This window comes from Carassius gibelio, chromosome A9 (genome assembly GCF_023724105.1).
Source record: "Carassius gibelio isolate Cgi1373 ecotype wild population from Czech Republic chromosome A9, carGib1.2-hapl.c, whole genome shotgun sequence".
NCBI lineage: Eukaryota > Metazoa > Chordata > Actinopteri > Cypriniformes > Cyprinidae > Carassius > Carassius gibelio.
Window position 1 is genome coordinate 26,855,304 of NC_068379.1, and position 13,482 is coordinate 26,868,785.

The following is a 13,482-nucleotide window of genomic DNA, read 5'->3' on the forward strand; positions in this document are numbered from 1 at the left end:
AAATCTGGAAAGTAATATTTTATAAAAATTTGAAATCTGGATTTTTCAGGAAAAAGAGACTGGCAGGGGAGAAAAATGCCAAAGTATCATTTAAATAATAAATCAGTCTAAGGTAAAGAGTTTCTGAATATTTAAAATGTGGAGTTTACAGATCAGAAACATTGACAGTGGATGAATACTAATTTCCTGCGGCTGGTATCTGATGAGGGGTTAAACTGGACGCCGGATAAATTATTAATTTCCTTTCTTCCTGTTATTTTCATACCTTTGATAGGCTTCTTTTGGTCAGCCCACCCCTGTATATTTTACTGTTTTATCTGAAAAACAGCAGGGGGAGAAAAAGAATTTCCTCTGAAATATTAACATATCGGAATCTTGGCATGTCAAAGAGAGATCAGACAGGTACACTCTTAGAAAAAAGGGTTCATTGGGGTTCTATATAGAACCATAGGGTTCTTTACTCAACTCCAAAGAACCTTTTATGCTAAAAAGGTTCTATAATGACAAGAAAGAACCCTTTTGGCACAAAGGTTCTTTAGGCTATTATTCATTCATATATTACATTATTATGCAACATTTTAAATTATTGTTTGTAGTAACTTAATATCACATTTTAATCATGCTGATTTTTGGAGAAAAACTGAAATGGCACTCTTCGTGTGATATTGATTAACTACATAAAATGATATAAATATATACATTTTCTAATCCCCAAATCTTGAATTTGTGATAATTCACATGCATTCATAAATGCATTTGAATAAACCGAATAATGCAGTGAAAGAACGCACCCAAAATGCACACGCGCTAATGCGCACTAGCATAAGCAAAGCCGCTCCGAAATCCCAAACTGATTTAAACGAATCGCGATCCGCAAACTGACTCAAATGATTCGCGATCCCGCTTTGAACTCCCGAAATGAATCAAATGATTCACGATCCCGCTCTGAACTCCCTGCTCCGAACTCGAACAAATCACATATCATTTAAAAAGGCAAGCGAACTGAAAGCGCGTGTCTGCTACCCCGTGAACTCTGCTTGGTGCTGCTCTGTTCCCCTTGTTCTCTACTGCTGGAGTCAGAGTCGGCTGTTCCCAGTTTATTGGTGAGTGACGCCCTGTGTTAAGTTATGCTGCCTTGTTCCGTCCGAAGTTAAGATACAGCTTCACCTAATTAGAGAGTAAGCTACCAGTCTGTCTGCCATATTCATAATTTAGATATAAATATATAGCTTGTGTATATTCACGAATTGCAGTGATTTGTTGTGTATTGCTCGACAGGTAATTTTTCTATTGTGGTGTTGTGCTATGCTGTCTTTGTTTGTGTGAGTGTGTTGGCTCCGAACTCCCGAACTGACACAAATGATTCGCGATCCCGCTCCGAACTACCGAACTGACTCAAATGAATCGCGATCCCGCTCCGAACTCCCAAACTGACTCAAATGATTCGCGATCCACAAAATTACTCTAATGATACGTAAACCCGCTACGAACTGACACAAATGATTCGCGACCCCGCTCTGAACTACCGAACTGACTCAAATGATTCGCGATCCCGCTCTGAACTACCGAACTTACTCAAATGATTCGCGATCCCGCTCCGAACTCCCGAACTAACTCGAATGATTCGCGAACCCGCTCAGAACTCCCGAACTGACTCAAATGAATCGCGATCCCGCTCCGAACTGCCAAACTGGCTCAAATGATTCATGCTCCAAGAACTGGATCAAATGATTCACGAACCCGCTACGAACTCCCGAACTGATTAAAATTATTCACGATCCCGCTCCGAACAACCGAACTGACTCAAATGATTCATGCTCTGAAATCCCAAACTGACTCAAATGATTCGCTAACCTGCTCCGAACTCCCGAACTGACTCATATGATTCGCGATCCAGCTCTGAACTCCCCAGCCGGCATTTCAACGTTGATTCAACGTTGAAACAACGTCGATTCAACGTTGAAACAACGTCAGGTACCATGGTTGAATCAACGTTGAAAAACCTTTCGATTTTGCAAATTGGATCAACGTTGAAATCACGACGTTGATTCACCGTTGAAATCGTGACGTTGATGTATGGTTGAAATCACAACGCTGATTCACTGTTGAAATCCCGACGTTGAATCAACGTTGAATAACCTTTCGATTTTGCAAATTGGATCAACGTTGAAATCACGACGTGGATTCACCGTTGAAATCGCGACGCTGTTTCACCGTCTTACCTGCATTATGGGTGAATTAGGGTCGTGCTGCAGCCCTGGGATGAAAGCTGAATGAGGTGTTGATTTTGAAAAGTTAATCAGCGTTGATAACACGACGTTGTTTCCCCGTCGTACCTTGCACCGTGTGTAAATACACCTAGATCCTAGTTGGCATTTAGATCAACAATGTACATGCAAGGCTAAAAATCTAATGACTGGCAGCAATGGCTTTACAAACAACTTCAATAAACTACCACATGCTCAAAATTGTCAAACAGCAGTTTAATTTTGGAAACATACTGTATAAAACAGATGAAAATAATCCCACACTTTATTATGCAGAGTATGCATGGAGGTAATGCTAAAAACAGGTAGTAGAACAATCCAAATACAATAATATTTAAAGGTTTTTGTGAAATAATTTGGCACATAAATGCATATTTTTTTCAGCACTTACAAGACAAACCATTGTACCTTTATGACTGAAACCAGTGGATCTTTTATTTTGGTGGAAACCTACAGTTTCTGTCAAAAACATGTTTTAGTAATGTGTCTCATTACAAGAGTTGTGTACATTTGTGCCGTGAAAATGTGTTGAACAGTTCGAGAAGGGAACCTTCCACCAGTTGATTTCTAATGGGAACCCCCCCGGACTGTGTCTTCTTTACCGTGGGGAATGCAGAATGAGATTTCTACCGCAGGGCACTCTAAAATGTTAGAACCAGCAGCCTTAGTGTATACAGTGTGGTGGTGCTTCGGGTGATCCTTGAAAGTGTCCCAGCGCTCGGTCCTTTCTGACGCCGTCCCCTCCACTCTCTCCCACTTGTGCACTTTCTGTACCGTCCTGTATAAACATTTACATTTAATCATTTAACAGACGCTTTTATCCAAAGCGACTTACAAATGAGAAGAACCGAAGCAGTCAGGTGTACAAGCGAACAACAACAGTATACAAGTGCCATGACAAGTCTCAGTTAGTCTAGTACAGAACGCATAGCCAGGTTTTTTTTTTTTATATATATAAAAGACAAGAAAAGAAGGAAAAGTGCTAGCATTAGTTGGTTAAGTTCTGGTGAAAAAGATGAGTCTTAAGATGTTTCTTGAAAATGATTAAAGACTCAGCAGTTCGGATTGAGATTGGGAGGTGATTCCACCAGCTGGGCACAGTCCAGGAAAAGGTCCGTGAGAGTGATTGTGAACCTCTCTGGGATGGCACCACAAGGAGTCGTTCACTTGCAGAGCACAAACTTCTGGAGGGAACATAAGATTTAACCAGTTTGTTTAGGTATGTTCACAATGTTTGACAATAACTTTGATATTGTGAAATATATTTAACTGAAAACTGAATGCAAAATAAATCACACAATATTTTCACTTTACAGTTCAGTAACAGTGAGGTTGGAAACAAAGTGGACAACACTATTCATTAAACACTTATTTAATGTATTCAGATGAAAATGTACAATATTAACAAATTATTCACAAGCAGTGTTTTCAGAGCCCCCAGTTACACTGTTTTAATCAGAACACTAACATCACAGTGTAGTAAAACAAATAAAATCTAATTCAGTACATTTTTATTAAACTAAGCACAACCAAAACCTATCACAAAAGGTCAAAGCATCTCTAGCAGAAGTGACAGTGCAATGAAGCAGATGAACAATTTCTTACCAATGTTTCAAGAACAAGCTGGATCCTTGATGACTCTACAAGGGGAAAGAAGAAATGGTTTACTGAAAAGTTCTTAAAAAGCAGGATTTCATATTATACCATTTCTTTAAACCATTTATTCTCAAACTTTTTTGAAGTACCACTTCAGAAAATATTTGTTATTAAATATTAAGTTGCACCATAATGACCAACATTACATTTCAGCAGCGTAGTAGACCAAACTATTCAGCTACAGCTCTACAGTTAAAAAAATGAGGCAGTTTTATTCTAATAAGAAAATTAATTGTCAGACACTTTACCATGGTAAATACAGTTTGAACATTAACACTACAACTGTGCTTACATACACAGGTAAATGAAAAAAAAAGTTTAAATGAAAATGTAATTTTAAATGTAATTATGTAACAAAAGTAACAAAACTGTACTGTACTTTAACTGTAACATACTTAAATGTGCAAAAAAAAAAACTTACTCAAAGATTAAGTTAAAATGTATTAACATTAATTAGTTTAATTTAGTGATTCACCTGCATAACAACTAGAGGGGGCCTGACACTTTGAGAACCATGGCTTTAAACAATCCTTTTTTTTTTTTTTCATTTTCATTAATTCATTAAAATTATATTATTTAAATAACGACATTTGCACTTATATGTTGCAGAAAACACTTTGAAACTATTATAAGAATACAAACATATATAACACACCTAATGCATGGGATTCATATCAGGAAAATATGGGAAAATCTCTAAAAGACAGACATTAACACATAACTCACCAGTAACACATTAGGTGAGCATCTAACTTGATCAGCTGTGATAAAGCAATGCAAAAATAGACACACGGGTATTTATTTATCTGCAGGTTACATGTCCTTTTAACTACCCATTTGTAAACTCTGGTAATACTTTACTATTTTCAAAAGATAATAAAGATAAAGTTAGCGATTTTCTTACCTCATTTTGACAGGATGTTTTCAGGACCTCGCAGAACACCTGACCTTTCTTGTGTTCACAGTTTTTGTACTCCATTGACAGGTCACGACTCAAATTCGCTCAAAATAAATAAAAAATGTACAGGCAAATATGAAATAATTCGGGACCGACCGAGCAGTCAGTTATAACGAGCAGCAGCTCACATAGCCGCCTCACTCACAGAAAGACGACAATAACGGTCATATTTTTAAATGTAGAAAAGCGCGAACCGATTCGTTGTCCATTTTCCTGAATGACAGCCAGATTAACCAATCATGATAGAAGTAATAAAATAAAACTACCAATGGGAGTTGTTTCAGTGTGATAATGCAGCGAAATGTATAGTTTTATTGTTGTTAATGATGATAATATTTAACATATACCTTTAGATTTTAGAATAGGTATCATGACTAAAATATTTTTAAATGCTATTAAAATAATAATTAATTTAAATAATTTAATATAAATAATTTAAAAGCTTGTTAACCTTTTTCTAACATTTAGCATTAAACATTTTTAACGTTGTTTCATTAAAACAACTGACCTTATTTCAACCATATTTCAATGTTGAAAGTTGGTCATGTGCTGGAAGTTTTTCAACAGTTCATCTTTAAACGTTGAATCAACGTTGTTTCAACGTTGAAACCACAACTGACCTTATTTCAACCATATTTCAACATTGAAAGTTGGTCATGTGCTGGATGTTTTTCAACCATTCAGCTTTAAACGTTGAATCAACGTTGTTTCAACGTTGAAACCACAACTGACCTTATTTCAACCATATTTCAACGTTGAAGGTCGGTCATGTGCCGGCTGGGTCCCAAATCCGATCTCGATCCTGACAAATGATTTGACAAATGACAAATCACAGATCACAGATCATTTAAAAAGGCAAGCGAATGAACTGAAAGTTGTCTTTCTACGTGTCTGCTACCCCGTGAACTCTGCTTAGTGCTGCCCTGTTCCCCTTGTTCTCTACTGCTGGAGTCAGAGTCGGCTGTTCCCAGTTTATTGGTGAGTGACTCCCTGTGTTAAGTTATGCTGCCTTGTTCCGTCCGAAGTTAAGATACAGCTTCACCTAAATTGGAGAGTACCAGTCTGTCTGCCATAGTCATAATTTAGATATAAATATATAGCTTGTGTATATTCTACTGTGGAAATACTGGCAGTTTCCTCTTTGTGAGGAAATGACACTCTTTGTGTGATATTGATTAACTACATAAAATTAGATTATATAATATAATTTCTAACCCCTGAATTTTGTGATCATTCACATCATGCATTCATAAATGCATTTGAATACACCGAATAATGCAGTGAAAGAACGCACTCAAATTCACATGCGCACTAGTATGACTTCACCATGAAACTATACATTAGCCTAGAAGCATGAACTTTTTAGGAACGATTTGTTTAGTTTTGGAATAGCTATACTTGATACTGTTAAAAGGCACATAATTAAAACAAAAAATACGAGTTCACATATCACACCTACACGCTGGGAAAACGTAATTAGAACTAGCTACTAAATTAGTTAAAAATGCCTATCCATATACAGCTATGATCAGCTGTTCCTTCATCTTGGCTGAGCTTTCAACGTTGTCACGGGAAAGGATGAAGCTGATTGGTTGGTTAGTATCTCATGACCTGCGGTGCGCTTGCGGCATTTTGAAAAGTTGGATGTTTTTAGCTCAATGCGGTGAGGACTAGTGATGGGAAGTTTGATTCTTTTCCGCGAACCGGTTCTTTCGGACGCATATAATAAATAATCATAATACTTTGATACTTCTTGAATAGTGCTAATGTAAATTTGTAAATATGAGGCTTTGATGTTATTCTGAAATGCTGATCTGAATTTGAAATTCTTTATGAGTGATATTAATGCAATTTTGTAGATTTGAAGTACTTGATGTTCTAAAATGTTGATCTGACTTTTAATCTATGTATTCACATTCTTTATGAGTGATATTAATATGAATTTGTAGATTTGAAGTACTTCAATATCTGTATATTTCCATTGTGAGTTATATTAATATGGATTTGTAGTTTCGAGGTACTTGTTGTTCTAACCTTATGGGAATTTAGATGAATCTGTATGTTTGCAATATTTATTAGTGATAGTTTAATGTAATTTTAAAATGGACTTGTTTTGTAATATGTAGATGTAGGTGAAACTCTATTTTCATTATTTATGCGTTTTTTTATTTATTTATTTTTTTAATGGTTGGTGTTTTAATGTTGATTTGTAAATTTTAAAGCCTTGAATATTTGAAATATATATATATATATATATATATATATATATATATATATATATATATATATATATATATATATATATATATATATATATATATATTATAAGAAGGTTTACCTTCCAACATGACAAAGACCCAAAGCACACAGCAGAACTGAAGAGATTGACTAAGAAAAAGAAAAAGGTGAATGTCCTTGCATGGCCTAGTTAGAGCCCAGACTTAAATGAATACTTCACCCTAAAATGAAAATTTTGTCATTAATAATTTACCCACTTCATATAACCCAGATTGCATGTCTTATGGCAGATGGAGTATTCTGACAACGACTTTCATACCTTTTATGGAACTTGACACTGTTATTTACTTGGCAGTCTATGGGACCGTCTCAAGCCTCCAGGTTTGCATCCAAAATATCTTAAAAGGGGGGGTGAAATGCTCGTTTTCACTCAATATCCTGTTAATCTTGAGTACCTATAGAGTAGTACTGAATCCTTCATAACTCCCAAAAGTGTTTAGTTTTATTATATTTATAAGAGAAAGATAGTCTGTACTGTTTTTTCCTGGAAAAACACGACCGGGTGGAGGCGTGACGTGTGGGCGGAGCTAAAGAATCACGAGCGCGAATAAGCTTTTGCGATTGAGAGCGTTTGGAAGCTGTGACATTACCGTGAGGGAAAAAATATAATCCAAAACAAACCATGGCTACCAGTCAGATTCAGCCGTATATTTATGATCCAGAATCAGATCTGGAGGCTGAAATTTAACAAGAGCAGCATCAGCAAAGGCGTCTCTATGTGGTATGTACTGAAACTGTATATATTTGCTCAGTGGTTTTGGAAAATGACTAAGTTCCACCTTATGTCGTCTTTTTTTTTTTTTTAAGCTGTACATGTGGAAAGTGCAGTTTGATGCCAATATCGCATGTTGTTTACTTGATGTGCTTACACGCTGATAGCTAAGTTAACAACACAGAGATATTTGAAGCAGTTTTACTCACCGCCTGCGGTTCCAACACACGATCGTGACCCTTTTTCGTTCGGATTGCATCATCCTTAAGAAATAAACGATGTGCAAATCCGGCGTCAAACTGGGCCTTGTTTGTAAAACAAGCATCTTCGAAATGCAGGGAACAAACACAAACACTTGCACAACTCCGTTGATGCTCTGTAAAAATAAACTCCATCCACTGGTCCCTTAATGCTGTTTCTCTTTTGGTCTGCTGTGCTTTGGTGACATTTCGCTCTCTCACTCTGGTCAGTGAGTGTCTCTTCTCTGGCGCTCTTCCGGGAGAAGTGCCTCATGACCCATATAAGGAAATTCCGCTCCATCTAACGTCACACAGAGCCATACTCGGAAAAAACTTTACGAAACTTGTGACAAACCGGAAGGAGTATTTTTGGAACAGAAATACTCCTTGAAACGTACATCTTAATTTTTGAAACTTTGTCCATGTTTAGCATGGGAATCCAACTCTTCAACAGTGTAAAAAACTCAGTATGCATGAAATAGCATTTCACCCCCCCTTTAAATAAATTGAGAGACGAATTTCCTATAAAGACGAACAAAGCTTTTACGGGTTTGGAACAACATGGGGGTAAATGATTAATGGCAAAATTTTCATTTTGGGTTGAAAATATGGAATGATATGAAGACTGCAGTGCACAAATGCTCACCAGCAAATTGAACTGAACTTGAGCAGTTCTGTAAAGAAGAGTGGTCAAATATTGCAAAGCTATTAGAGACAAATCCCAACAGACTAAAGGCTGTAATTCAAGCAAAAGGTGCTTCAACAAAAAACTGACAAAAGGGGATGATGCTTTTTGCATCTCAGTGATCAAACAAATGCAGTCAATTATTATCATTATGTTGTTTGTATCATACTGACACCATCATTTATCATTTCCACTATCAAAATCATTTATCTGTGGTAAACCCTTAGACTATAAAAGTCATTGGGATTCACTGTGGGCATTCTGAGCTCAGTTAGGATAAGATAGACACAACTAGTTTGGATGTGAGAGCGAAGTAGAAACAAGTCGTCCCTTTGTTGAATCATAATCTCTGTTTTTCCCAGGGAATGTGCATTATTCCGCTTCATATGAAAGAATGAGTGAAGGAAGTGCTGGAGTAAATCAATTCTGTGTAAATTATTAAGAATGGAAGAATGCAGCCGACCCCCCCCCCCCCCCCCCCCCCACCACCACCACGGTCATACAGAGAGATAGAGACTGAAGCCTCTCTCTCTCTAACTCTCTCTCTCTCTCAGTCTCTGTCTCTCTCTCATTAGCGGCTGGAGTCGGGGGTTCCCTGAGAGTGAGGAGACCGCGAGCTCGACGGGAGAGAGACGGCCGGACCTTCACATCCTCGGGCTCCTGCTCTCTCTCTCTCCCTGGAAGCTCATTAGTACGAGCACTGATGCATAAGAGCTGGTCATTAGCTCACTCTCTCTTTCTCCCCTCTTTTACCTCTCAACAGCCTCCGTCCATCTGTCTGCTTCTCACTTCCGCTCCGAGGTGAGACCGACACAAGACGAGGAGCGTCAGGCGATTAAAAGACAGACAGAAACGACTGTCCTCCTCTTGCCTCTTTATATCTGTTCTCTATTCAATTTTGACTCAATTTTAAGTTCTTCATTGGCATGATTGTGTTTAGAAGCACACAAAACAATGACAAGAAAAATAAATATACAAAAATATATTAAATAGCAATAAAATAATATTAAAATAAGGTGCAAAATCATTAATAAAACACACACACACACACACATAATAGGCATTTATCAAGACATTATTCTATTATTTTATTGTATAAATTCTTCTCTCCTTTTCACATTTTCTCCTCTTTCTCTTCACTCCTAATTTTTTTCTTTCCCCTTTTTCTGCTCGCATTTTCTTCTCTTCTTGCCGCATAACCCTCTTCATTCCTTTACTCTAATTTCTCACATCTAATCCTATTTACTCTCCTTAATTTTTCCTCCTTTGCATCTCATTTGCTCCTTTCATTCTCTCCTCCGCTGTCTTCTCATCTCGTCTCTGCTCCCTCATTTTCTCCTCACTTTTTCTTTTCCCTCTCATTTTTATCTAGCATTTCTCAGCTCCTCTTATTTCTCATCTTGTGTCATCAGATGAGTTGACAGTGAGAGCAGGTTTGTACAAATTTGGACGTGAAGCCTTTCAGATGAAGTCCATCTTCTACAGCAGTGAGTAAACTCAAATGCTTGACCATCTCTCTCTCTCTCTCTCTCTCTCTCTCTCTCTCTCTCTCTCTCAATTGAGCAGGAAAAGACTCTCAAGTAAATAAGATCTCTCTCTCTCTCTCTCTCTCATCTCAGTGGTTGTGTGCTGTAGGGGCTGCTGGTAAATAATGTCTGGTGAGAACCGTGTGCCCGCGAGCAGGGTGAGAGCCGGACCACCCCGCACTCCTGGGGCTCCGTCAATCTGTCTATTCTTCCCTCATTCTCTCTCCTTTCCTCCTTATTTCAGTCCTCTCTTTTTCCTCAGTCTGACACATACACAATTCACATGACACCTGCCTTTCCATCTGCTTCACAAACACACACTGGGCTCTTCCTGCACACACACACACACACACACACACACACACACACACACACACACACACATACACGGCCATTCTGGAAGAATCAGCTCAGTGTCAATTCATGAGTGTGAATTGGAATTGAATTTGAATTACAGTTAAGAAAGAAATTCAGCAAAGTTACACAACAGAACTGTTCAGTTTTGAAAGAAATAGTAAATAATTACATGATTAATTTGACTAATTACGCATATTTATTCACTATTTATTTTCTCTAATCTAATCAGACATATTTAGCTATTTAGTTGCACTGAAATAAGTTCTCATTTCATTTTGTAAATAATATGAAATTATTGTCCATTTGTGTGTGTGTGTGTGTGTGTGTGTGTGTGTGTGTGTGTGTGTGTGATAGTTGTGTGTTTGTATATACATATTTCCATTTAATATTTAGATTTTGTTTTAGTTTTATTTCAGTTAAATGCTATCCTTTGAAGTTTATATTCATCAAAGAATCCTAAAAAAAAAAATTATAATAGTTTCCACAGAAATATTACAATTAAAAAACGATTCTGATCATACTTATAAAATGTAAATATATATTTTTTATTTATTTATTTATTTATTTAAGATAAGATAATGCAGTTCACACAAAACAGATGCATTATTAATTAATTATAATTAAAATAATTAAAAACCTACACTCACTGCAGTATGACTTCACATTTCATTTTCTATTACTTTATTTACTTCTACTTCCTACTTCAGTTCAAATTTGAAATAGGGTTCTGCATGCTGTTTGCTAAATCAATTCAAATGCAATCAAAATTCAGGAATTGAAAAGACTTTTTGATTCTTTTCTGAATGGAGCACAACCTTGAGGTCCTCCTGCCTTTCCATCTGCTTTCTGAAACACACACAAACACAGATCTCCTCTGTCTCTCCCTCAGTCTCTGCTGTAGCTTGATTAATGTTAGCTGGCTGTGCTCATGAACTTTCAGAGCCTCTAAAGTGCTAATAACTGTGTGTGTGTGTGTGTGTGTGTGTGTGTGTGTGTGCTCCAGTCCAGAGCCAGTCACTGAATTGATTTGCTCATTTATTTAAGGCAATATGAGCAAATTTGTCCAATAAGGCAGAGGGAACAGACCTTTTTCTGTTTGTGCTGGATCCACATCCCATAATTACTGTTTCACAGGATGAGATGGACTCCTGGAATCCGGACAGCAGGGAATATTATGCCAAATCAAATCGCTCTGTAGGAACATTGAGGTTGATTTACAGCAGAGCCGGCTGACCATGACTATACACCCGTCATATATATATTCATCCGGGATCAGATCCCATTACAAAACCGCAAGAATATGACATTCATTAGATAATTGGTCTGATGAAATGCACAGAAGCATTATCTTTTGGTATTACTTGATGACTTCTGGGATGTTTGTGCACTTACATAGGTGCTAATAATTGCTGGATGTGCAATGTAACAGTGGTTTATGAGGAGACCTGCAAAGAATTCTGGGAGACATTTAGGACAAATGAAGATGTTGCAAAGGTGACCTGCCGTCTGGTCTGTTAACTTCACATTGAAAGCCACAAATAAATGGATTTCATATACAGCCAGTCGATGAAAGAACTTCATTTCACCTGTCAAGTGTTTGATTTCTGTACCCGAGAATCCACGCTTTTACTGGGAAGGAATTTATTTGCTGCCTTTCAGAGCATCTTTTAGTTTAAACCAGCTGCTTTATTATTATTATTATTATTATTATTATTATTATTATTGTGGAGTTCTAAATGCACAATTTACCGGAAAATCTCTAAGATGATGTCCTGGTTATATTTTATACCTGTGTGTGTGTGTGTGTGTGTGTGTGTGTGTGTATTCGATTCAATTCAAGTAATGCACATATATATTTGGGGTCAGCAAGATTGTTCCTTTTATTTTTTTTTTTAACAATTTTTCAATAAATGTTTTATTCAGTTTGGAAACATGAAATCGATCAAAGGTGAAAGACAGTTATAATCTTACGGAAGATTTCTATTTCAAGTAAACGCTTTTCTTTATAACTTTCTATTCATTGAAGAATTCTGAAAAATTATATTATAGTTTCCACAAAAATATGAAGCCACATTGATAATAATAAAAATAAAAAAATAAAATAAAAAAATAAGTGCCTTGAGCAGCAAATCAGCAGATTATTTTTCTAAAACATCATGTGACACTGTAGAATGATGTAGTAATGATCCTGGAAATTCAGTTTGATCACAGGAATATAATCAAACATTTACATATATTAAAATAGAAAGCAGTTATTTTAAATTGTAATAATATTTGTACAATATTACTGTGTAAAAAAAAAAAAAAAACTGTATTACAACTTTCACTAGGTAAGATTTATTTTTTAGACTACCTTGGTAATGGAGGGAAGGAAATATGTTAATTGTCATGAAAATAAAATGCTCATAAACAAGGCAAACTAAAACTCTTGCTGTTTATTTTGTTTTGATTTTAGGTTGAATTGTGACGTTCTTTTGTGAGATTCACTAATATACAATGTAAAAACTTTTCAAAGTTGGTAATAAACAAAGATTATTGGAGCATATTAAAAGAAAACACTATTTTAGTTTTTCTACTTGAATCTTTCATGTTTAATTCACTGTTACTTGCTGTTTCGTTGTAATTAATTGTGACATGTACTAGGAAACTGACAGTTGTTCCTACAGAGAAAACGATAAGAAGTGGCAGTGAGACTGCAAAGAGGCGAAACCTGCCTTCCATTGCTTTTAATTGGTGTAAAGGTAAGCTTGATTCTGGATGGCAGAACAAGTGATCCACACAGTC

At 36.5% G+C, this 13,482-nt stretch overlaps 2 long non-coding RNA genes across 2 annotated transcripts; one reads left to right on the plus strand and one right to left on the minus strand.

Annotated features, from left to right (window-relative positions):
* Nucleotides 1-983: 983 nt before the first annotated feature.
* On the plus strand, nucleotides 984-12,307 carry LOC128020293 (uncharacterized). Its single transcript, XR_008185331.1, has 4 exons — nucleotides 984-1,103; nucleotides 10,228-10,302; nucleotides 10,435-10,499; nucleotides 11,702-12,307. It is a non-coding gene; the product is annotated as an uncharacterized LOC128020293 (long non-coding RNA).
* LOC128020294 (uncharacterized) lies at nucleotides 1,984-5,004 on the minus strand. Its single transcript, XR_008185332.1, has 4 exons — nucleotides 4,828-5,004; nucleotides 4,650-4,684; nucleotides 3,873-3,907; nucleotides 1,984-3,451 (listed from the first exon to the last, which is right to left on the minus strand). It is a non-coding gene; the product is annotated as an uncharacterized LOC128020294 (long non-coding RNA).
* Nucleotides 12,308-13,482: the final 1,175 nt, after the last annotated feature.